General features: G+C 49.4%; 1 protein-coding gene across 5 annotated transcripts in view; it reads left to right on the top strand.

Moving 5' to 3' along the window:
• Nucleotides 1-25,411, top strand: part of LOC144179217 (monocarboxylate transporter 5) — a 144,649-nt gene that overhangs the window by 81,864 nt on the left and 37,374 nt on the right. The window contains exon 1 of one of the 5 annotated variants that reach the window (XM_077707492.1): nucleotides 19,032-20,017. The exons of the other annotated variants lie outside the window; for them this stretch is intronic. The gene's annotated coding sequence lies outside the window, so the exon portion shown is untranslated. Of the gene's footprint in view, nucleotides 1-19,031; nucleotides 20,018-25,411 lie in introns of those variants that run through there. 5 annotated transcript variants of the gene reach the window in all.

Below are 25,411 nucleotides of genomic sequence, written 5' to 3'. Positions count from 1 at the left end.
TCGCTCCAACCGAAGTTGTCTCTGAAATTCTTTCTCTCTTTTCCTCTCGGCTTCTGTTCGTGCTGCCTGTCTTGCTCTCTTTACTTTCTCGTTTTCTTCTTTTTCTTTCTGAGCTACCCACTTCCGCTGTTCGGCCCCTGAGAGGCCCAGCCTGCAGCCCAATGCTACAATTTTCTCTAAATCCATGATTGCAAATGTATCGCAATCTAGTCACAATACTCTAGCCTCTAGCTTGGTATATCTACACAGAGAAAGTGAACAAGAGCACCCGCTTATAAAGGTAGTAGCAACCTATGCCAAAAAAGTTCCAGGCTCTTTCTCCTCCCCACCGCTCACATCAGACGTCCTGTCGCGGACGCCAGAAATTGTCACCCGCTTCCTTTAATTAGGGTGCACTGTCAGAAGATATGGGGAGTCGACTCAAGAGAGCCAACAAACCCCACCGAATCTACAGGGCACAGGTGACAAAGGGGGTGGCCGTCTGATGTGCGGCTTTCGCCGACTAGAGCGGCAAGAATGAGCAAGAGCCTTGAACGGAAAACAGCACAAGGACTTATATTTAAACAGGCAAGTTACAAACACAAGCACGAGGTAACAGATCGATAATGACAGACAACTTAGATGGAATTGAAATACAAGAAACAGTCCAATTAGACAAAATGATACAGGAGCGTATCAGGAGCGTTGCCAAATGAATATTATGAATCGAAGCAGTTAACTAAAAAGAAACGAACAGTTCGATGCATATGAGAGACAGAGTCCCAGCATATTCACCGACCGGGCCGGACGATGCACCGCTGTCGGAGGCGAGTCGGCTACCTGGGAAGCGTGGCTTCGCTGTAGGCCAGGCCGTCCGAGACGATCACGGTCATTCGAGGCCCGGGAGCACGTTGGAGTCCTCCAGGGCGCGGGTCGCCGATGGTGTGATGAACCGTTGTCAATCACGACGTCCAAACGTAGCTGGTGGGTTTAGGTGTGGCTTCTCTTTTTATAGCCGTGCCGGCGCGGAGGGGGAGAGCACAACACACAGCGCGCCCGCCGCCGTCAGCGAATAACTTCCCTCTACTCCCTTCTAGAATCATCGCCGCTCTTTAGCACTGGCAAGGCCACGCGCAGCTCCTCGAAAGTACTGGAAGCTTCGACGAAACCCGAGCGGCGGAGGTTTTATTTTTGTTGTTTTCTTGCCGGCGAGCCGGCGGGGGATCATGTTACCGTCTCTTCGTTCGAGAAACTTCCAGCCTTGTCTCGGGCGAATAGAACCGAGTGTAAAAAGAATTAGGCGCTGTACAATAAAATGGAATATTTATACGGTACTTTTAGACGTCGTACGCTCGAGTTTGTGACAGAACCCCACTCGCCGCGTTCCCCGATAGCTATCGCTGCCGGTGGATCGGGTTCGGAGAAAGCCACACCTGCGTTGCTGATCGAGAAAAAAGAGATTGTATAGGAGAATTGTGTCATTCGATACGTTTCGCTTGTTTGTTCCATCCTTCGACGTTCGATCCCGCTTCGAAGCAGCTTTGCGCGTCGCCATCGAATGACGCAAACTTGCACCAGCCGGCTAAGCGGTTGCAATTATAACCACGCCGTTTCCATTCCCGCGCAATTACGACGTTTTGGCTAAGTGATCGCACGCGGTGCGCGGAATGTTCTACGCGCGCTTGGCGACAGCGAAGCATGCAGGGTCGGGGAAGAAGGCTGACGGCCGTGAGACACCGGCCGCAGCATTAGGCAAACTAGTCAGGCTGGCTAAACAAACGGGTATACGTGTACGCTGCTGCAAGCGTAAGAACGAAGGGCCTACGGCCTATGTATGCACAGGGAGCAACTGTGCTGTTTTCTGAGGCTGTTACGTGGAACGCGGGGTCTTTCTGCTTGCGTTCGCTGTGTACACCTGCAGGCAAGGGACGCTTCTATTTGCGCTTACCGCAGCTGAGGCTCTTGTTCGCACAGCGAGAGGCGAACGAGCGCACTGTGGGCGCGCGTTATCGCGAAGTTTCGTGGAACGTAGCCAAGGCTCGGGTATAATGGGAGCTAGCTTTGTAATTAGGTTGTCTCTGCCGTTATGAAGTCGGAAAATATGTTTTCGGTGCTTAACACGCACACGTACGAATAAAGGTGTCGCCTCCAGACTTGGGTCAGTGTCACCTGTGTAAAAAGTGATTCCCGGAGCAGACTAGTACGGTACGCTTTAGTTTGTTTTTGTAATTGAACGTGCGATCTATAAGAGAGGATTTCATCCTGCAGTAGACTTAGATGAGGTGACTATTACGGCGACGACGATGTCCGAGGTAGTCCTTGCGCCAAGCAAAACTTCGTTCTTACACGCCCGCACCTATTTTGTCACATCTCTGTTGTCATGGATAACCGTGTGGAGTGCAGCGTGGAACACGGGGAGAATTCGGCTCCTCAGTGTTAACTTTTGAGAAGAGATATTTTACTGAAACTCTGGCTGCTCCTCAAACAGCTTTATACGGTATGAGCATTCAGACCAACAAACACGGCTGCATTTCGGAGTGTGAAAGCGTCTCCTAAACAGTTTACGGTAGGAGCGGGCGGGAGTGAGGTTCGTAATGTGAAAATGTTTATGGCAAAATGATGTCTGCTCCTTGTCTAAAAGTGCGTAAATTTTGGCTTGTACGAATGCAGGCATCCCGTGCCATGTCGTCACCATTTATTTCATTTGAGAAAAGAATTTAGCCCTAAATTCTCACTCGTTTTTAGGCGCGTGATTTGTCAATTCTCATTTCAGGCCTTAATGTATATAAGGGTGAGGGTACACACCTTAGCCTCGGACCCTCTAGGAATAGGTAGCAAAATTAGGTCATGGACGCAGCGTACTCCGTGGAATGGTACAATAGCGCGAAAGACGAGGGTTCCAAAGAAAGAAAGGACATACAGGTTTCCAAGCCCCGCCTTCGGCAAAATTCACTGAAGCCCATCTACTCGCTCAAGCTCCTCTCTTTCAACGGCGTACCCGACGCCACACACGTGTGCTTCTGCGTGTGTGTGTGTAGACCCGCCCGCGCAAATCGGAAAAGTGATTGATTGATTGATTGATTGATTGATTGATTGATTGATTGATTGATTGATTGATTGATTGATTGATTTATTTATTGATTGATTCATTGATTGATTGATTGATTGATTGATTGATTGATTGATTGATTGATTGATTGATTGATTGATTGATTGATTGATTGATTGACATACGTTTTTTAATGTAAATTCAACTTACGGCCATGCTATATATAGAAGGCGTAAAAAAGCAGCGCGGCTCTTCTAAAAGCTTGAAATTTTGCATAAAAACGCGTTGCACTGCACATTACTGCCCTTGACGCTTGCGGTGATTTTACCTCTTCTTTTAGCTGCCATCATCTTCGAAAAATCCTCGCCTGGACACCCGTAGTGTGCAATCGCAGGTACCGGCTTTTAGCGCCTTATAAATTTATTTTCGGCTCCCAGCTTTATTTCATCCCGTACACCGCGCGTCTGAAATGTCAAAGGATCGCCTTCCCCGATAAGCTAGCGAAAACAAACTTTGCCAGGGATGTTTTTTCTTTACCATATGTTAGTGATATCTTGACGGGCCTGCCGCTCTCTTCACGTCACATTTAGGCTTCGCAAAATCCTCGAGAAATCACCCTGCCCACGCCGCGAGAAAGAATAGAATTCAATTTGGTGGCCCCTTTAAAGCGTGCATCCTACCTCTACCGCCGTGTACTGCAGTGAAAGCGCCGAAAGAAAAAGAAATATGGGGAAAGCGGGAATAGAAATGGTCAGCTTACTGGAGAAGGCGATATGCGAAAATGAAGTTCAATATGGTGTGGAGAGGAATTTCAGGAATTGCAAGGGGTTTGTGAAAAAGCGAGATGGCCGAAAGCATCACGAGAAACTCTTAGACGACACAACAGCACGGTACAAGCGGAGCGTACCTGGTTTTAGGGGCGAACCCCCTTAGGGGCCGGGGCTGTTGACGTCTCCTGTCGTCGTCGTAATCGCCGTTTCATGTAGTCACAATACTAAAACACCGGGAAACTCGTTTACGCCTCACGCTAGAGAGCTTTGTGCTTCAAAGACGACAGACTTTTTACAGCAAAGCTGTATATACCTCTACCCCCCAAACGATTTCATCTCCGCTTGCAAATACGAGCTTCGTACTTCAAAGACGACAGACTTTTTACAGCAAAGATATATATATATACCTCTACCCCCCAAACGATTTCATCTCCGCTTGCAAATACGAGCTTCGTACTTCAAAGACGACAGACTTTTTACAGCAAAGATATATATATATACCTCTACCCCCCAAACGATTTCATCTCCGCTTGCAAATACGAGCTTCGTACTTCAAAGACGACAGACTTTTTACAGCAAAGATATATATATATACCTCTACCCCCCAAACGATTTCATCTCCGCTTGCAAATACGAGCTTCGTACTTCAAAGACGACAGACTTTTTACAGCAAAGCTGTATATATACCTCTACCCCCCTAACGGTTTCGTCTCTGCTTGCAAAAACGCCAAGGTGCCGAGAATACACTTATACACTGCATGCTTCGCCCCTCCCCGGGTTTCACTTTAGTGGAAATGGCCCGGGAACTTTTAAAAGACGCTGATCTCCGCTCAATTAACGTCCTCGTTGGAGTGACGTTACGGAGAGCGCGTGATAGAGCTACTCGCGGCGTGCACTTCGCTATTTAGAGTTGAAACTCGTTTTTCGTACCGAAGCCTTCACATCACACCTGGTGGAGGGATTTTGTGTCAGGAATTGACGGAAAACGTCGTAGTCCTTCTCGTGATTTTTCCCAAGCTACCCGAGTAACGATTCGTTAAATTAAGGCAGGCCGCCCGCCGTGGCGCCTGATTCGCTAATACGTTGCGCTGCCCAGCGCAAGGTCGCGTGGTCGATCCCGGCAGCAGCTGCCATTTTTCTTGCAGATTTGCCGAAGCGTATTCGAACATATTTTAGAGCGCTTAATCTATCCACTGACCGAATCGCGCCTGTTGTGGCGTATAAGAAATGCAAAACGCAGCGTTGCCTAAGAGTGCGCAATGGTTGGAATTGCATAACACGTTTTCATAGCATTCAACTCGCGGAGGTTTGGGGCACCTGTTTGTCTCGCCGGTGCAAGCAATGCTTGATTGCGGAAGGCGCTTAGATGCCTCACAACCCGAGAACGGTGGCATGGCGTGTTGCTCCCCATCCGTCTCTGTCCGCCGCGAGGTGCGAGGATTCGCTTCCGCAGCCTCACACATCACTTTCTTTTACGAGTAGAGGGAGCATCGGGAGGTTTATTGGCCGAGTCATCCTGCTCCGTCTTACTCATCCGGCTCCGTCACCCACGGAGTCATTCTCACTCTCCCCGTACCTCACATCAGTAGCGGGCTCACTTGCAACCGTCTCGCACTCCACCTCGCCAGCTGGTCGCTGCGTGGAAATGGGGAGGCGCGGTATTACTGTGCACAACATGTAGTGCTTTCATTCCATGACTAAAATGGGAATTTTATAGTTGAAGCGAGAGTTTTATTAGTGGGACCGATTGCGTTCTGTCAGAAACCTAATGCATTTACCCATAGACCGGTTTGTCGACCGAAAAGCTCTCATAAGATCTCTGGACACACTGCGCGTGCGTGAAACGGGCTTCCATTGTTTCGAAGCGGTTACTTCAAAATCGGGAAAAAGGAACGCTTCTAGATAAGACAATGCACGCATCTATCGTGAGGAAGTAGTACAATAATATACCTTTATCTCATAAGCCGCGCATCGATGTACATTAAGATCATTCGTAGATGCGTTCACTTAGAGCACGAAAAATTGTCGCGTGAGTGTGTTCTTCGTTTGCGACTTGGAAGGTTTGACAATCGATTGAACGCACTTTTAGCAAAGGTTTTGGCGCGCTTTTCGCGAAGGTTTTGGCGCGCTTTTGACGCAGTTTTGATGTGAGGAAGCTTTCGCGTTTCTCTCAACTTTCTTTTGAAAGGGGTGGTAAAGATGTTCGACTCAACAGGAGGAGGAACGAAGAAAGAAAAACACATTGCAGTACTCTCAAACTAACACTGATGCCTCCTGGTTAGATTTAACACTAACCTCTAATGTTAGTGATGGAATCGAAGCTTAACGGAAGGCGCAATGAGAGCAATATTTGACGCCGCACAGGAGCACCGCCGCTGAAACCCTCGCCGGCACAAGCTGGCTGCACCGTGCTGCAGCGAGCTTGTGAGGTGGAGTATAAGCGGGAGCTGCATTGTGATCGCACCCCCTCGAGATGCTGATGCCTATTCTTCGGGACGTACGCACACACGATCAGAAACAGTTCGAAACCTGGCATGCGTTCTATTTTATTTTAGCAATAAAAAACAAGAGTTGCAGCCGTCTTCTCTGACCATACATGTTCCTTTGACGGCAGGCAGAATTCTGAAACGCCTGCAACTTCACCGTGAACTAATTAATTATGACGAGCAAATGAAACTCGGCGTAATAATAGAGTCGTCTTTGCGGCCAATTTCAGTATGATTTTCTTCATGATGCCTACATTATAATGAAAGCTACACAGATCATCTTACGCAAGCTCTGGAGGCGAAAATTCTTAATCTACGCGGCTCTGTCGACGGACGCAGCTGTGGTCGCAACCTAGCCATATGTAAAGCGCACGTGTTCACGCAATCGCCAGTCGTTCTAAAGCGCTTGCCGCAGCCGCAGACAGCGGAGCGTCTGGTAGCGCACGCACCGTCTGCGCTGCGCGGCAGGGACCGACTGAGCTGCGGGCCTGCGGCGGCGACCGTAGCGGGCGGGGGGAGAGGCGAGCGGATGTGACGTCACAGAGTACGGAGAGGTGCAGTCACGTGACCTGCCCTTGGTAACAGTGCAGCGCGGCGATTCGGCTGGCTGGATAGGTGACTCGGGCTCCGGGTTCGCCTTTCTTTTTTCTCTGCTCTCCTCCTGGAAGAAAGCGCCGCCCGGCCAAGCACAGCGCCGCGTCACACTCTCCGCCTCCTCCTCCGCGCGCCGCTGCGCTCGCGGCCTGGCAAAACAACAGCTGTTCCGCACGCGCCTTTCAGAAAGGCAAGCTGCAGGGAATAACAGAGTGCGGTGTAGGAGCGAAAACGAAGAAGCGACGTTGGTGGGAACCCATGGCGGCCCCGTGCGTTCAGGAGACGCCAGAGAGAGAATTAAGCACGTCGGTAAACGTTCCGTTAAGGTCTTGGGCTGTAGGTGGAGCTTTGTTGCTGGAGGGGCGATACTTGTCAACCGCCCCGTCAGCCTACTAGCTGTGTCAGGAGAGTTGAAACGTACATACGATTTGGAAGACATGGCAAACTGCCTCCCAGCTTCGTTCTGTTCGCGCCTTCGGCGCAGCTAATGTTGGGGCGATGACGGAGACGTACAGAATGAGCGTTGCACTCAAGAAGTTCGAGAAATCCAGACATGCCTTTATAGTGTATAGGCGCTGATACAGCACGAAATCCTGACTGTACAGGCAGCCGAACGCTTCTTTGTTCCCAACAGACACCGGTGGCCACCGGCCGCTATAACCATATTATCAGACCACCGTAGTCTGTGACCTCACGTAAAGTCGTTATGGTTAGTTTGACGATGATGGTGATGATGATGATTGGGTTTTTAAGGCGCAAGACCGACTAAGTGCAAAGAGCTCCAAGGAAAAGTTGTGGTTATTTTGACGCAGCAGAAAGAAAAAGCTGCTTACCTAAGCGAAGCCGTCGCAGTAGCTGGAAAATGTACATTTAGTGGCCTAGTAGTTGCTGACAGCGACGTTCTTCTATTAAATAATGAGTAAACGAGCGCTAAATACTCAGTGTCTACACCTCTCTGGCACCGCGGTAAGTAAGAAAGACGTTCAGGAAACAGCACCTTTTGAGCACGTAAATGTTACCACAACAACACGCCGATGCCATGACCTTACCGATCTATCTCCGAGAGAAAGGAACGTAATGAGTAACGCGCTTTGTTTTTCTTTGCTTTGATTTTGTTTGTGTCACACACTAGTACTATCTATATAATGGCTAATCAAAGAAAAGGCGAGAACGACGCCAATTGCTTTAGCCCGAAGTTTTCTTTAGGAGTATATTTTAGCTTGAGCAAAATGACCTGTGCGCGTGCGCGCGCGTGTGTAGGCTGAACAAGAAGTCCTGGGTATTCCTATACACGTGAACCCTGGAAATGCTGTGAAGTTGGTAGCCCGGATTTTAACTACAGCCGTGCACAGACTTGTAGTAGGCGCTGTTGCCGCAATTGGATCTATTGTGACAGATAGGGTGAAAATGAAGCGTACCGTGGCAGGGGAATCCTTTTTATTTCTTTATCGTGTTCTTCTCAATTTTAACTCCTGTTTGTTGTTTACACTGACTTTGTTCCCCTGATTATTGGCCCATCCCCTTATAAAGTATGTGGCTTTCACAAAAGAAATAATAATTATCATCATTATCGTTATGAATGCAGGTATTTCTGGGGCATGTGTCGGGACCTTTGGGAAAGAGCAGACACCCACACAGCACTGGAAACCCGATACTTTGAACTCGCTTAATTCGAATAATGTAATCACTCGAACCATGGGCCTGGTCACGTCATGGTGGGGTACATGTAAAATGACTCCCCACAATTTGATCTGCGCGTTATGCATAGGTATCTTCGGTATCCTCATGGGTGGAACGATGGACCAAACCAAGAAAGAGAACGACCTAAAACACGGAAAGAAACGAGGAACAGTAGCGTTTAGGGAAAAATAAAAGTTGAGCGAAAAACAAGGTCTTCTTTCTGTCTTTTTTTTTTTTTTTTGCAATCCTCGCGATATTTTCAGAGTGTCAGAAGCGACGATGGTTCCAGCCGCAAAGCGTGGTTGTTCTATTCAGCACAAGTTCTCGTACCTGGATCCTCGCCTCGGCCATTGGCCAACATCACTGGTGTTCCACAAGGCTTACTACTCGCCCCGCTGCTGTTGCCGCCGTCTCAGCGCTCGCTCTTCTTTTTTCAAGAGAGAAAATCGCAGTAAACAAGGCTTCAAAAGCGCAGGCAAGGCAGTGCCGTCGCGTGACGTGACGCCTCAAGCTATTGTTCCCACGTACGTTTTATAAGGCGTTTTGTAAACGTCTCGTTGTCTGTTTTGTAACGCGCTATGAGAAAAAAGCCCAGCCATAGTCTGAGGAAGATTTGGTGAGCACACTGATTCTGCGGAGCGAATGTCATGTCCACGGGCGGCATTCTGATTTGTGTCCATCTGAAAGAAGATTTCGCGTCAATTTTACTCGGGACGTAGTTACACCTACGAGGCATCTCACCAATGACATGCCGCAGAAACCGACGCCCCAACCTTGCTTGGGCTGCTTCCAGCCAATCAGGGCTCACCCGGAACGGATGACCTTTGAACGGGCATGAAATGGACAAAACTGAGAATACCCCCACAGGGGCGGTATTCTCGGGTTTGTCCGTTTTGAAAACGTCTGTTTTGCGTCCGTTTTATTGTGACGTACTTCCAGGTGTAGGCGAGCTTTGGGTTTACTTTTGGGTAACTGTTCTTGTAAACACATTTTAAAAGCCTAAACCTATTTTAAACTATCTTTTATGTGTTTATTGTTCCGCCAGCGAACCAACCACAAGGCGAAAAAAAAATCGTCTGCTCCAGATCGTCTGCTCGGAGAAGCCGCGGCTCATAGCTTCGCCGTGCTTGCATGGCGTCATATCCGGGTGTTCGCTTTTAGCCAATCAGGGCTTACTCAAAACGGATACTTTTGAAACGGGCACAAAACGGACAGAACACGAGCATACCGGCCCAGGAGTCTACCACCTCGGAGTACAATGGTATTCCGTATGACGCGGTGCCTACCCTGTCGACTGTGCATTTGGTCGCCATTTAAACGGGGCACACGTTTGTCCGCTTCGGGGCTCGACACCAACGCGTACATACCGTTCGGTTCCACATATTCATCCGGTTCTCGCTTCGGCAAAGGTGCGACTGAGCGCGAGTAAAGAAACACAGAGAGGACAAGGCAGAGAGTAAATGACCGACAGCCGACGGGAGCCCCGCCAGCTGTTTGCTCACTCCACTTGATACATAAATCCCGCGCCTTCCCTCCACGCACCACCGACTCGCCGCATAAAAGGGGAACGTAAAATGTAACAAAGGGCCACAGGTGAAAGCTGCGAAGTTATTCCTCAGTGCGGCCGACAAAAAGCACGTGGTTAGGGACGGCGGTTTTCGGAGCTTTTCGGGGAGGCGAACTGGGGTCCGGGTGATGGGCGCGGAGGAGGAACAAGGGGAGGGGGGTAAAGCAACATAAACGCAGCATCAGCCGTGCACCCATGGGCGACCTAAATCTGCGCGCACTATTTGTTTTATTTTGCGCGTTTGCCGCTTAGTGTTGCAAAGCTCCCTGACCCGTGCGTTCGCTATAAATTGCGTTGAACCGATATACTCGCCTGGTGCGTTGCCCCGCCACACGGTAACGATCTGTCGTCGCGACAGCCAGGAGGGGGCCGGTGGTTTTCTTGCGTTTTCTTACTCCGTCCTGTTGCCATGCCCTCGGTCATCTTGGTCGTTCGCTTTGAATGTAGTTCGATCGCGCGGTGGATTGACTGCGATCCCGTGATGCGAAATTAAACTACGGGTGTAACAAGGGTTCAGTGTGCGCTTATCAGGTGGTTATTTCCGGAACTTTTGATTGGAATCGCGCGTGTAGCACACTGGTCCCATACCAGCGCCGAGACGTTGACTTAAAGTGAACACGCTGCCGCGTATCCGTTGTTCATTATTGCGAGCACTATCGGTTCATTAAAAAATATATTTTCCGGTTCCAGCGACCTGAAACATTGCTTGCTCGTCCGTGCCTTTTCGTTTTTTGGTATTCATGGTTCACTGAATGCCTTCACTTAGTTTTTGCGTTTTTTTTTTTTGCTCCTTTGTTTTCGAACTCTTCCGCAAAATCCTGATTTTAGAAAAGGTGGTGACGAAGTCACGGCGACAAGACTTGTCGACATTCTGACATTGCCCCGCAAGTAAATCCACGCTGTTGTTGTGTGACGCAGGAGACGCCTGTAACGCGTCAAATGGTCATTTAAACCCCTTCAGGTTCCTCAAAGGGCGAAAAATAGTGGGTGAACGGGCGTTTTTGTCACTTTGTATGTATGTATGTATGTATGTATGTATGTATGTATGTATGTATGTATGTATGTATGTATGTATGTATGTATGTATGTGTGCGAGTGAGTGAGTGAGTGAGTGAGTGAGTGAGTGAGTGAGTGAGTGAGTGAGTGAGTGAGTGAGTGAGTGAGTGAGTGCGTGCGTGCGCGCGTGCGTGCGCGCGTACGTCCGTGTGTGCATATTTCGTCGCCGCCAGAAAAACAGCCGGTATGGCACAGTCGAACCAGCTACCTCCCGCCAAGCGGCCTGATTGACTTCTTCGTCACCGCGGCAAATATTATTTAGAACACTTTGAAAGATAAATTCCGTGGTCCGTGTGTCGCCCTTTCTAGGAACGCGAAAGACCAGAGGCCCAATTCTTCAAAACGACGGGCCGTCGCTTTGAAACGACGGGGTAGCGCCATTTAAATGTATGTGTCCTGGGGTTGGGGCCGTCGCTTTGGTGTGCTCAGCGTGAGGTATGAGCTGCAAGAAAAGCACCGTGGCAAGGACGCGAAGCGGCAAGTGAAATGACGGAGGGCAGTGGGTGTCGCTTCGCGTCTTTGCCACAGTGCTTTTCTTGCAGCTCATACCTCACGCTGAGCACACCAAAGCGACGGCCCCAACCCCAGGACACATACATTTAAATGGCACTACCCCGTCGTTTCAAAGCGACGGCCCGTGGTTTTGGAAAATTGGGCCCCAGAACATCGTTGTGCTCTAAAAATGTTTTCCTCAAATACCATTGCAACCACGCCTTAAGGTTTACTTTCAGTACTTCCTGAGAACGCCAATGGGGATCGAGACCACATTACGAGGTCCTCCATTTTTTTAAATTCTATATTACGTAACTACTGCTCTATATATGGCGCCTGTGCGTTATCAAACGAATGCAATTCGCGACGTCCCGAAGTTGAGGAACGAACACGCGTCTTTTGTGCGTCACAGCGAAATTGCGTCAAGAAGCGCTCGGACTTTCCAAGAGCACATCAGCGCCGCTTATATAAAAGGGCCGCGCGGCATAAGAATAGGGGCGCCTCGGAGGAGGGCCTGGCGCAACCCAACGGAATTCCGGGCCCCGAGTTTATGCCCTGTTATGCTGTTTCGGCGAGACCGGGCATCAGAAAGGACGCGGGATAAATCGAAGGGCGGACATTGAGCTAGGCGCCCCGCGGCGGGAGGTTTCAATGGAAGAGCTGCGGCGCCAGCCTCGTCCTGTGCAATCTTCTGACAAGCGCTGGACGCGAAGCCGAGAATTCGTTGCCCTTGAATGTTGCCGAGGGAGGAGGCGTCTCGCACTTGGCCTCTCCGGCGCCTGCGTCCTTCTTTCAAGACCGTTTGAGTTCCTTCGGACGCTCTCAGTGTCAAGGTCTCTGCGATTAACCCGTGCCTATGCAACGAATGCTTGCGCGCCGAACGTAGAAGCTGCACTGGGGGCAAAGTATGGCTTTTAAGCGCCTTATAAGTGTGTTGTTTCACGCCGCGCTGAGGTGCTCGGCTACTGGATGAATGTGTAGACGACACGTGTAGAGAGGGGTAAACGGAAAGATTATTCGGGAGAAAAATTGATCTTGGGGGAAAAACCTCCGGAGACTGGGCCAATTATTGTATTTTTCTGTGGTGGGGAATTTACTCGCTCCGAGTGATTTCGCCGGCTTCAGTTGTCTATTACGATAATCGCGGCCTAGAACTTACGAGCGTCCTTCTCAGGTGATGCCGTTGAGAGTGGCCGCGTATATTCGTGAATGAATGAATGAATGAATGAATGAATGAATGAATGAATGAATGAATGAATGTCCATGTATGGCGTGTTGGCGCGAGAATTTTGACGAAACCAGCGCATGTTGTTTTGTACGTGCAGCCTCCGGGCTGGGCCAAAAATACTTCCTTGGAATTTATTCTGGCGAAGAACGTATACAAGTATGTCGTTGGCCCCCTCAATGTCTACAAAATAGAGACATACAGCTCGATGTGCTATGCGGTATTGTACTATGACTGATGCGCGTTCAAATATATTTTTCATGCTTAAGATCTGGTGGAATCGCCTGGGAGACCTAAAGTAATTAATTATCAGTGCGATGTTGTTCATGCACATGACGAAGTGATCGCACGAACTGGCGGGGAGGCGTTGAGTTTTACGGCGTCAGGTTATGGACGGGGACAGATCGTTACGAACTCATGACTTACAAATAACGTCGGCATTTTGCACCATTTTTTTTTTAAATCTTCTTACCCGACAAAAAGAGGTTTGGTTGGGCAAACAAAACTAACAAGGTTACCCCGAGCATTTGCGGAGGAACAAATAAACGAACACTCGCAACAATGTAGGCAACAGTGTGGAGTGAAAGATAAGCCTGGGGAAGAGGCGGATAAGAGAAAGTCGATCAAGGAGTGGATGAAAGTGGAAGAGGCTGGAAGACGCATCCATCCTGCCCGTCAAAATAATAAGGGTAATGAAGAAGCCGATGATGATGGTAATGACAACGAATCTTCAAACCAATCATACTTAAACTAATTTCATTGCTCAACGACGACTGAACACCTGGTTGCGCCGAACTAGTGCTTCCCTTTATACTTTCCGGAAGTATAAATTCTGTAAACTGCTTCGAGTAGCAGCACGCCATGGCGAATCCGATAAGAATTCTAAAACTGCTTTGCGGTGGACGTAAAATAAGTACGGAGCATATTTAAACGTTTTCTCGCGCTTTTCAGTCTGCGGGAGGTTATGCGAAACTGAAGGCAATAAATGCAGCAATAACCCGACTGCATAGGCTAGGTCTTAACATTCTATTTCCTTATGCATGCCGTCCGCACTAACTGGCCGAAGACTGGAGCTCGGAACAAAAAGCAAGATTGTAGGTGGTGGAATTGATTGGGTTGCAGAAATTTCATGTGTACAATGGACCAAGAGTGCACCGAAGGGTGTAACGTTTTGCTTTTTTCTGTGACTGTGATGTGCGCAATTACGACAGGAATTGTGGGCTTCGAGTATGACAGTCCCAACCCGCTAAACGAGTTCTGGGATGCACTGCGAGCAACTTACATTTCCACAATATATATAACTTACAAATACCGCAAAAACATAATGTAAGTAATGACACAGACACACGAAAAACATTGAACAAATAAAATTTACTAACAACGTTTCAGTAAGAGAACTTCCTTTCTTCAAAGTAAAGTACAGGCCGAGTTCACAGTGTTAATATTCCAGATGTAGCAAGGGAGAGGGCAGGGCAAGGGAAGAAGCGTGCTCATACAATCGAGTCATGGTTGATTGCACCGAAAAAATGAGAGAACTGGAAGAGAAAGAGAAAAAAACATTTTCAAAATCACGTGGTTCAAACATGAGAGAGCGGTACATGTGTCACATACATACATATGTACATACACTATGTCCTTCTGTTGTATGTAATATACCTTTGTATTCTGTCTAAATTTTGGAGTCATATATCAAGTGTTATTTTTAACAGAAAGAACGCCATTTGTATTTCTTTTGTTCTCTGTCTTTACTCTAGCAGCGTCTACTTGAGCCCAGCCTCTCAGACAGCGTTTGCTTGTAGATTGTTAGCGCACGAAATTCAATCAAACTGTATCACAAGCTGTGTCAAGTTCATTTATACGCTGTAACGTTTCATTCAGAACCGCTACGGGGTGTCCAAGCTCCGTAAGGTGCGCATGCGAATATTTTGTCCTAGTCTCAATGCTTCTGTAAGAGAAAGAGAAAAAAAATAACGAAGATAATGAAGCTTAGAGCTGAGCGTCCACAATTTCGAGGAACCACTTTGGCTTACACTTGTTTGTCTTGAGTGCAAACAGCGTGCTGGAGAATACGGCAGTTACAACTTTTACAAATGAGGGGAGGTGGATGGAGACTTGAACCAATTTTTCAAAAAAAGGTTGCCTTTGTTTCGATTATACCCGCATCGAGCCGCGGGACCAGACGCTCTTAGTTTGCAATGAATATAATGGACAGCAGAAAAAGGAGGCCGTGTTATGATCACTAACTAAATGGGAAGGTGACCGATAAATTCGCGTTAGCGAATACAACCGGAGCTAATTTCTGGATGTCTGCGTGCATATTCATGCTCAGTCACGTTACCCACGATGTAAGCGCACTTCCGTGTTGCTTGCTCACCTTAGGATGAGTATGGATTGCCAAATGTCTGCGGCTGTCGTATGCCAAAAAAAAAAAAAAAGGAATCCCGGGCCATCTCCACTTACGTGAAACCTGGTGAGGGGCGAAGCATGCAGCTTACAAGGGTATAATTGGCGCCTTGGCGTTTTTGCCAACGGAAATGAAACCATTAGGAGGTGGAGGTACACAGCTTTTCTGTATAAGTATCGTGTCTTTGAAGCACGAAGCTCTCTAGTGCGAGGCGTAAACGAGTGTCCCGCTGTTTTTTATAGTACGCGTTACGAAGCGCTCCTGCGCGAGGCGTAAACGAGTGTCCCGGTGCTTTTTTAGTGCTGGTTACGTTCTTCCGCGAGACGTAAACACGTTTCCCGGTGTTTTAGTACCGTGACTACATGAGACGAAGATTACGACGACGACATGAAACACCGACAGCCCCAGCCCCTAACAGGCTTCGCCCCTAAAAAAGAAGTCGTCAGCAACAGCCGCTAGAGAAGTCGCTGCACGTAAAGACAAGCATAAAAATAGCAAATGTCAGTCGAAGTTTCAGATGTGAATCACAGGGAGTGCAAAATGAGTCGTAAAGTCAGAAAAATATTAGGCTCTAAAGAAGGAAAATAAGCAAGTGAGAAGGCAAAGAGTGCGAGGAGGGGAAGCACTGATGACGCTTAGTCACTGTGCTGCACTTGCATGTAAGTTGCCAGATGTAACTGAAGCAGGTGTTCAGGATGGTCTACCCCGACGGAGTATTGTCTGAGGAGTTGAAAACAAGCGCCGCGCGTTTCGTGAAGAAAGCAGGAGAGCCGGGGAAGGCGGAGTTGCCGAGCGCAGTCCTGCGTTGTGGCGTTTCGACGTCCGTGATTCATCGAGCCTGTTTACGAAAAGAGGTTCGGGGAAACCACGGCTGTCGGCTTCGGCTGAGCTCGGGCTGTAGCCTGTCTTCACTACTTGCGGGGAGTTCACGCTCGTTCAGTTGAGCCGCGTCACTCAATTATTAAGGCGAAAACCGCGGGGTGTCTAATAAAACGCGAAAAGTGACAGTCGTCGTCAGCATGAATGGTACCAATAAGGCTGCCGCTATCAAGAACACATAAAAAAATAAAAAACGCTTTTAGGTTCGTGCGGGATTTGAACCCGCATCTCCAGAGCACAAGTTAAGTGCGAGACACAATGCTCCAAGGTTCAAAACAGCGGAATTAAGCAGCGCAGCTTAAATAGTCTGGTGTAAACATATATCTAGGCGTAGCGTCAGCCGATCATTCATCCTTACCAAATTGTCTTCAGGCATTTATGAGTAATGTATTTTTTTTAGCATGAAGCGGTGAACTCAACACACAATGCGTTAGAAGAATCGTCTGATAGGTTGGAGTTTACATGAACGTCTTTCCTCAAAATACGTGTACATCTTAGCGGAAGTATAACAGAACACAGAAATATTTTATATAGCTTTCTTCTGTATTGTCTGGCGCTGGGTGGAACACACGAAACTGGAAAACGAGTGCCCCGCTGGGCTCTTTTAGTACGCGTTACGTTTTAGTGGGAGGTGGTGGGAAACGAGTGTCCCTGTGTTTTAGTGCCGTTATCACATGAAACGACGACGGCTACAGGAGACACCGACAGCCCGAGCCCCTAAGGGGCTTCGACCCTGAAAAAAGAACCAGGGTAGTATTTGTTTTATTTTCGGAGAATTAAATATGGTCTGACGTAATCCTGAGCCCTCCACCTGGCACCCTTTATTAGTTGGTTTAGCAACATTCGGTCAGTTAAAGGTAAGGTCTAGATTTAATCCCGTGAATACAGTCCGCGAAACTGGAGTCTACCTGCGTAGCATAAATGAAGAAAAGATCGGTCAGGACTGTCTAATTCAAGGTGAATACATTGGAATCAATACGCGACACGACCTGCGAAGTTTTCTCGGAGACCATCTTCAACCTCTTCCTTTTCCCTGGATCCCATTCCGGGCACACAATATAGTTGCTCTCTCTCTCTCTCTCTCTCTCTCTCTCTCTCTCTCTCTCTCTCTCTCTGTGCATGCATGTTGCACGCAGAGAGAAATTAACTTCGCGACGCATGATTCGCAGGGCCGCATCGCAGGTCGCGTGAGCATCCTCGCAACAAAAAACTGACTTTGTTGCAAGGGACATTTCGTTCAACGCGGGTATTACGCGCTCTTTATACACTTAAGTGGAGGGTATGAATCACAGTTAATGAAGAAGCGATTTAGTTCTAACGAGGGCTTAGTGTAATTATAAAATCAGCGACGCTTCCGAGAGCAGATCTCGACGAGAGTGTTTCCACGCGCGTGCATTCGTGTGCGGATGACTGACAGGCCACGCGAGGATTCATAATTGCTGAAACGTGCCGGCTGACTGGGAAGAGAAAGCCCGGGTACCCCTAATGGCAGCGGACCCCTAATGGCAGCGGATTTTGTTTTCCTCTTACGCCACGTACGTGGTTGCGCCAATACCCAGCCATGCGTGTAATTGACTCCCGGGGCGGCCTTGAGCGTACAATGACTCTGCCGCCTCCAAGGACACGAGCGGCGCTGTTTTATCTCGCTTTTCAGTGTGTATAGTCATGCAGAAATGAAATGCGATCACGAAACTATTCACCGGAACACGCAAATTCCAAGAATTTGGTTTGTGGAGATCACATAATGTCGCGGTAGCGGTATACTTGAAAAGTCACGTTTACCGTGCTTCTGTCATGGAGCGATGTGACTTGCATAGAAAGAGATCGCGCTATTTGCGTGTTCCCGTTCATGTTTCCGCATCAGGCACTTCATTTGTCCTTGCATGTACGCGAATCATGCGCCTGGTAATTACTGCGAGCTGGGCTTTGCCACATGCCACCGGTGCCGCGGGGGGAAATATGAGTTGACCCGCCGCGGTGGCTCAGTGGCTAAGGCGTTGCGCTGCTGAGCACGAGGTCGCGGGTTCGATTCCCGGCCGCGGCGGCCGCTTTTCTGATGGAGGCGAAAAGCAAAAACGCCCGTGTGTACGAGATTTCGGCGCACGTTAAAGATCCCCAGGTGGTCAAAATTAATCCGGAGTCCTCCACTACGGCGCGCCTCATCGCCTGCGTTGCGTTGGCGCGTTAAACCCCACCATCAATCAATCAAATATGAGTTCTGTGTACAGTCCCAGGCCTATTCGGTATATGACACTTTATAGCCCGATACTTACCGAGCAGCGTAAGTGGGTAATGATTTACTGAGATTGCGAATGCGTAAAAAGGTCCCCCTTTCTATTTAAACTAAGCGAATGTAAAAGAAAACATGGTTCGCACCACCCACCCACTGCGTTGCGTTCAACGCGCGGTGGTGAATTCAAGTGGTCGTAAACAAAATAAAGGAAGCAGCCAGGACCGCTCGAAGAGGTGCGAGTTAAGCACATGGTTCAGGCGACTGCCGCGCGCAAGAGCTGCTGGTGCAACCGCGCCAGGTTATTATTGTTTTTCCTCTTTTATGTTCCGCCACGGCAAGCCAGACAATTCGGCGGAGAAGCGGCAGAAACAGAAAGAAAAGAAACCTATATATAATCTCCACTGGATCTGTGTCACGTACAAAGCGAGAACCGTTTACGGCAGACAACGCGTCGCCACAGCTTGCGAGCTCGCTCCCGGACAGCTGTGGTGGAACCCTCGACCGGGTGAATCACATGCGTGCTCGTGACGTCACAGATCGGCGCTTGCGCCGTCCGCCTTGCGAAAGCTTCCTGGGAGGGCTATCCCCGTCCGCAGCCGGCGAACCGCAGGACTTCCGCCAGCTCTCCGTCGCATCCGCGAGCGCCGCGTTTTTCACCCTAACGTTCTTCTCGTTTTTGTCTACCCTCGCCTCTAGCGACTCTCAAAGCTCGGCTTTCTTAGCTAAGGTTTCTTGACGCGCGTAAACAGTACGGCGAAATCCCTTCCTTGGCCTGTGGCCCAGTTTCGGTGAGAGACATAACCGCGGTCAAAGCGCGCTTTCAACCCTAGTCGACGGGAGCTCGCTTTTTTTTTTCCCCCGCACCCCTCGACGTGACGCCGGTAGCGCCGCGCTGCAAGCTGTGCCGCAACAACTGGCGTCGGAAAGTCTCCGCGACTCACTGGAAGGGCGATCTTCGTCGTCGACCGCGCGCCGAACCCGAAGCCCTCGTCTCGTCTTCTCGGCAGACCGGTGGCGCCGCGGCGAAGCGCTAAAGGCTTGAAGGAGCACCACGTGCGATACCTCGGCGAGTTGTGTGTGCGCGAGCGCGCGGCGAATATCGCACGCATACGTCTCTGTGCCGGTGGGAGTGTCAGAACCGCGGTAAAGTCTGAAATTTCGAACGTCCGACGGGTGTTTAACTTTGATACTGAAGTGTGTGCGAATATCGAAGACGGTGGAGTTTGTCTCCGAGACCCTAGCACTGACAAACGGTTCCGTACCGTAGAAATTTACAAGACAACCAGCGGAGTCTTCTTATCGCTTGTGTGCACAATTTACACAACTGCTGGATAGACTCGCCGGCGAAGCTAACGGAGTAGACGTCAACTGCTGTGTGACTCACTTAGGATATCCATTCCCCGTGTTTTCGCGAGTGCGTTTGTCGACGTTCTCCGTCTTCCATTTCCGGGCTGCCGCTGATTTCACTCGTCGTCGTCTTCGTCGTCGTTTAACGAGGTGGATTTCTTGAGCCATTTGACGTGTAGCTTGCGGCTATAGCGCGCGCCCGTGCGCGCTGCTGTCATCACGGCGGTAGACTTCTACATCGGCTATGACGATGACGGTGAGTTTGCTTACAGAATTGGCGATGCTTACTTACTGCGTGGATGATTAGTAGTTAACCTACAGATGAGGAATCGTTGTAGATTCATAACGTCAAATGAAAAAAAAAAAAAAAAAAGCACCGGGAAGTGGTCCATTCCGCGGGATGCGGCTAAATTGGACAGGCCGAGGAAATACGAAAATCCTAACAACGGGTTTGTGGTTAGATGATATAATGCAGTAAAAGGAAGTATCTTGTGCAGAAGAGCCCAAAGAACGATAGTCTTTGGCTTCACTCCGAACAATTTCTCCCTGAAGCGCTTGAAGTTCTACTGAGCATACTTTTTAATTGCCATGATACGGGCGCAGATTGTAATATGTAATGCGGGTGACCTGCGTCTGCTCCTTTGAAAAAAAAAAATCAAACAAAACAAAACAGCGGAATCACGAGTGTATAGGTCACTGCTCAGAGGAACCGCTAAAGGATAAGTGCCCGAAGGGCAGACTCACAATATGTCTGACAGCTTTCCAGCGAAAATTTTCAAAAAAAAAAAAAAAAAAGAAAAGGCTATCGCTTTGAATGAATTCGAAGGAGTCCGTGAGAGGAAATTCAAGCGGCACCCCAGTTGCCAACGGGATTCGGGATGACAGTCTCGCGGAGGAAGCTTAGACGATCAGTCATCGTCACCAACAAACACCCGAGCAGCTTGGAATAAAAGCTAGCAACTAATATCTCGCGTGCTTGCGACCATGCAGGAGGGCGTTAGGAAACATAGCGTGTCGCACTGCAGGCAGGCTAACGGGACCACAGCTACCGAGTGCGGATAGCGCTGGTCTTCAATTATACCGGGAGCACGAAATGTCGGAGCGCACATGTCCGCTCCGTGTTTTTACGACTGTTTATCCTCTCCGACTGCGCGGGTTGGGCGGTTGTGTTTATGCGCTGTTGCGCAGACCTCGCTGCTTCCACAGCACCTGTTGGTGATAAATCTGAGAGAGAGAGAGAGAGAGAGAGAGAGAGAGAGAGAGAGAGAGAGAGAGAGAGAGAGAGAGAGAGAGAGAGAGAGAGAGAGAGAGAGAGAGAGAGAGAGAGAGAGAGAGAGAGAGAGAGAGCAGCTGACCGCTCGCATTGTTTCAGAGAGCTGAAATCACGCAACTACGATTCATCATTGTGACGAAAGACCAAAAAGAATTCGCGATCCTTGCAGGATTTGTTTTTCCAGCCGAAGCATGATGGGTGACCGTCAGGCGACTTGTCTGCTGCGTACTGTGCAGGAAACGTCTCACGTACTGTAGCCACTGCAGCGTCGCAGGTATACAGGAAGCGGCTCGGTATACGTGCGCGTTTGAGCCGGAGCGGATTAGGTTGCGGCTGTGGCCAGGCCAGTTCTACTCTCGTACTGGGGATCAGGGGAATCCTTTTAATGGAGCTTCAGCGCACCACGCACGCTGAAGTATGGTAGACACATGTTGACACCCAATAAAGACGTAAGCTGTGATCGTTACTCCGAATAACCGACTGGGCGCTTCGAGTAATTATGTAATATCCTTGCGCCAGTTATCGATAGGAGCCAGCCACGGGCCCCGGGACACGGGAGGTTTTTCCTCGTGAGCGTATAATGTCGTGCTGGCGCCCAATTTTCATTTGCTGCGGGGATTTGTCACTTATGTTTGACTATCCCTGAAGGCGTCATAGTGCAGAAGGAGCCTGTGCTATGTGGCAAAATGACAGACACCTCTTTTCTCCTGAATTTGTCACTGACTCAGCCTGTGGGCGTTTTTTTTATATGACCTGTATTGCATGGCCTTGAGTTCATGTAAAAGACAAAAAAAAAACTTAGCCCGGAATAAAGGGAAAACAACGAGATGTTATCTCGAAAGCTGGAAAAGTTACAGTCGAGCTGTTTTGAAGTATGAGAGGAAGCATTCGAGTTATAAATGAAATCTAATTCATTCACCAAGCGGTAAAGGAGTTTGAACACTTGGCCGCATCGTTGGTGGTCTATTTCGGGTGCACGCATTGTATTCCATATTTTGAGTTCACGCCGCTAACAACAGCTCCGGTACTAATTTAACCTTATTTATTGTTTGTTCTTAACCGCGGCGGTGGCAATATAATTGGAATAGCGCGAGGAATACAATTAGCACTCCATTTTTACCAAGACTGGAAGTTCAACACCAGGCCCAGACAGCCACCGGTTCCCCGACGACTGCTAAACAAGGCGGAAAATAACACGTAAAGAAACGTGTCGCGCGAGACGGAAAATGATAGTTACCTAACGTCTTCGCCGCCCCGCTGCTGGCAAGGTGCAAACGAGGAAAAGAAAGAGCCCGCGGAGAGATAAGGGGTTCGTGGCATAACCTCGTCGCTTCCACTCCGCCCATCGAACAACTTGTTGCCACGCTCGAATGCGCGCCTGACAGATGCGAAAACGACATCGAACAGCGGCGGTGTGCCCGGCGGTGGCTCGTGTCAGCAATTTGCGCGCTGGAGCGCACGCTCTTCGTCTTTTTCTTCGGCGCTGCAAAACGACGCAGTCTGGCATGCCGCCGCAGATGTTTGCAAAGGGCAGCAGCGCTTGTGTGGACATGCTCGTCGGCCAATGTGCGTGCGCGCCGGCGGCTGATGGTAACCTTGACCGAGAGTGCGCATCCGTAACGCCACGGACAGCGCGTCCATTCAATGTTTGTGCAGCGCGCTCCAAGAAAAGCGGCGACAAACCACAGCGCTGTGGTTTGTCGTCTCTATTCTTAGTGTCCGTGTGTAAGTGCGCTACCATAAAGATGTTTTAAGTCTAGGAACACCGGAGGACTGCCCCGTAACTGTTGTTAAAGCGACAGCATTAGTTCATTGTGTATGCTTAAAATTCAGCGTCCCTTAGCGGACAGGCGGCACACGAAATGGCTGATGGATGGCACAAAAAAATGGACGATAGCTGAAAGAATAAAAGTGGGGTTAACTGAGTTGAAAAGCGAATGAAAAACGACGTCCGTATTTGCCGATAAGGTGGCCGCGCAAGTCGCAAAAATCTTTGGAATCGTTTCCACGTGGACTGAACGGGAAAACCCGCCCGTCGTTCTGAAAAGCGTGGCGTGCCACATTTTCGGCGCGTATGAAAGTGCTATTCACAAAGATCCTTAGGGTCATCACGTTTCCGTACGAGATAGCTCATACTGCCCCTTGAAGGACGTCCTTCCAGCAATGCGTGCATGCGTAGTAATGAAGCTGACTTCAAAGATTGCGCTAACATGTCCTGCACATGACGTCACCGCCGCCCTTTCTCGTGCTCTCAGCTTTTCCTGCGCTACTCGAGAAAGGGCAGCAGATAAATTCGCAAACTTTCACCGTGCACGCAATGCACCAACATGACAGCTACAGTGACGTCAACGCAAGCATCTAATCACGCGGTTGCATAAAGGTATATTTATTATTCGACCATAGGAACTCTTTCCAGCACTGCATTGGTGTTAACTAGTGAAGCCGACTTTACAGAAATTTGGTGTTTCGCGTTTTACATGGATGCATGGTGTCTTTAGAGGTATTTGATAAAAGGCTCTAGGGCCTTCATACGTTGATATCGGGCTTCTTATATTGCCTCCCCAAAATATAGCGCATTGAAAATTGTCTTTCCAGCGATGCAGGTGTGCAAAGTAGTGAAGCCGTCTTTAAGAACTGCGCGTTTAGTAATTTCCACATGGTTGTTTCGGCAATTTATTTTACTTCGACATCGCAACCAAAAAATAAATAAATAAATAAATAAATAAATAAATAAATAAATAAATAAATAAATAAATCGTCGGTAAGTTTGCCCACGAATGGATTTAATAAATCGGCGGTAAACTTGCAAATGAACAGCTCAGTTATTTAACCTACAAATAGCAAAATCGAACAATCGCACACACTGTCCGAAGCTCCAGAACCATTGTCGGAAACAGTGCTGCTCGATGAGAGAGCTGAAGCCCGCTGTTAGTCCCTCACCGCGGCGCCTAGCAACTGCGGGTTAAGTCGTGTGCGCGCGTTCCACCGTCACGTCGCATGTCGCAAAAGCGCACGCGTGTCTAATAGCGTTGGCAGCGGCGAAAGTTCGTTCCCCAACGACCGACCGGCGCAGCGCAATGCCGCATGGCGCGGCGCCAAGACCAAGCCCTGCGTGGTTCCCGCGCTCGCGTTGGCCTGATCGATGGCTGCAGAGCCCGCCGGTCTTCTTGAACGCCGGCTATTACCGCCGGAAACTCTTGGGAAGCGAGACGACGAGATGATGACCCCCTGTTTAAGCGAAGCTTATTCCAGGGTTCTATGTATTTTTGATGTCCGAGAACGAAACCTCCCAAGGAGGGTCCACGTGTATTTGGAGCGCGACTCTTTGGGATACGAATTCCACGGTGCGTGTGCCGCTAAAAGTCGCATGCCGTTGCTAAGGACGACTACTGAGACAACCGACAAACAGACAGCCACCAAGAAAATGTGTGTGTGTCGCCGATTTGTGCGCCGCCGATGTGCGTTAGTGTGCCGCACATGAAGACCGACGATCAAAACGAAAGTGTGTACTGTGCGTGCGTGTAAGCGTCTCTCTTAACGACCACTGCCGACAACGCTCAAAAATAAAATTTTCTCGCACATTTCACCTAAATTCTTTGTCAGCTCAGTGTTGCGTGCTTTTAACAAGCTTTACCGGTTATGAGTAAAATGGCTCGTGATCTTCTTCCTGAAATCATCACGGCAGGGAGGTACTAATAACTAATCGCCTAAATAAGTCAGTCAGTATTATGCCCGTCGCGTAGAAAGTTCTCAGTGCATAGCTTGTGGGATAAGTCAAATTGTGAAACAAGTCTACCGACGAAGCCGGAACGGGACTCGTGCCTTTTAATTCGAACACGCATCGCGGCCAAGCCAATTTCACAACTTCAGGGTTTCAAAATCGTGCGCAGTGTGGGCCCCGACGCAAGCAAACAACGCGCCGCGGGTGGGTCTACGGGCGGGAGCCGTACACTTCGATGTCGACTGTTCGCAAGCCGGCTGCGGGGCTTCTCCTCCGCTTAGCGCGCCCACGCCTGGAGCTTCGCTGACGCCGCGCCGCTGCCGTCGTACTCTCTCTCTCTCGCTCGCTCTCTCGAACAGCTGATGCGGGAGGGCGAGGAGTAAACGCGCCGGCAGCGGCGGCGGCTCGCAGCTGTTCTGCTACGCCGGCTTGGGCCTAACGCACTGCCGCGGGCTCGCCTCTGTTCAACGGCCCCTGGCAACAGCGCCGCAGGGCCGCGTTTCGGCCAGCCTTGCCCCGGCCCTGAGTCCGCTGTCTTTTATTTAAACATCGAGGTGTCTGTCGCTGACATCATCCGCGTGCGTTCACAGCGGTGATAACGCGGGGGGACGTAGCCGTTTGGTACCGCGCTCATCGTAACAAAGCCAGACGAAAGG

This window comes from Haemaphysalis longicornis, unplaced genomic scaffold, assembly GCF_048455015.1.
Source record: "Haemaphysalis longicornis isolate Haplotype H1 unplaced genomic scaffold, Haemaphysalis longicornis Haplotype H1 scaffold_4, whole genome shotgun sequence".
NCBI lineage: Eukaryota > Metazoa > Arthropoda > Arachnida > Ixodida > Ixodidae > Haemaphysalis > Haemaphysalis longicornis.
Note: the sequence above shows the minus strand (reverse complement) of the source record. Positions and strands in the feature narration are given on the sequence as shown.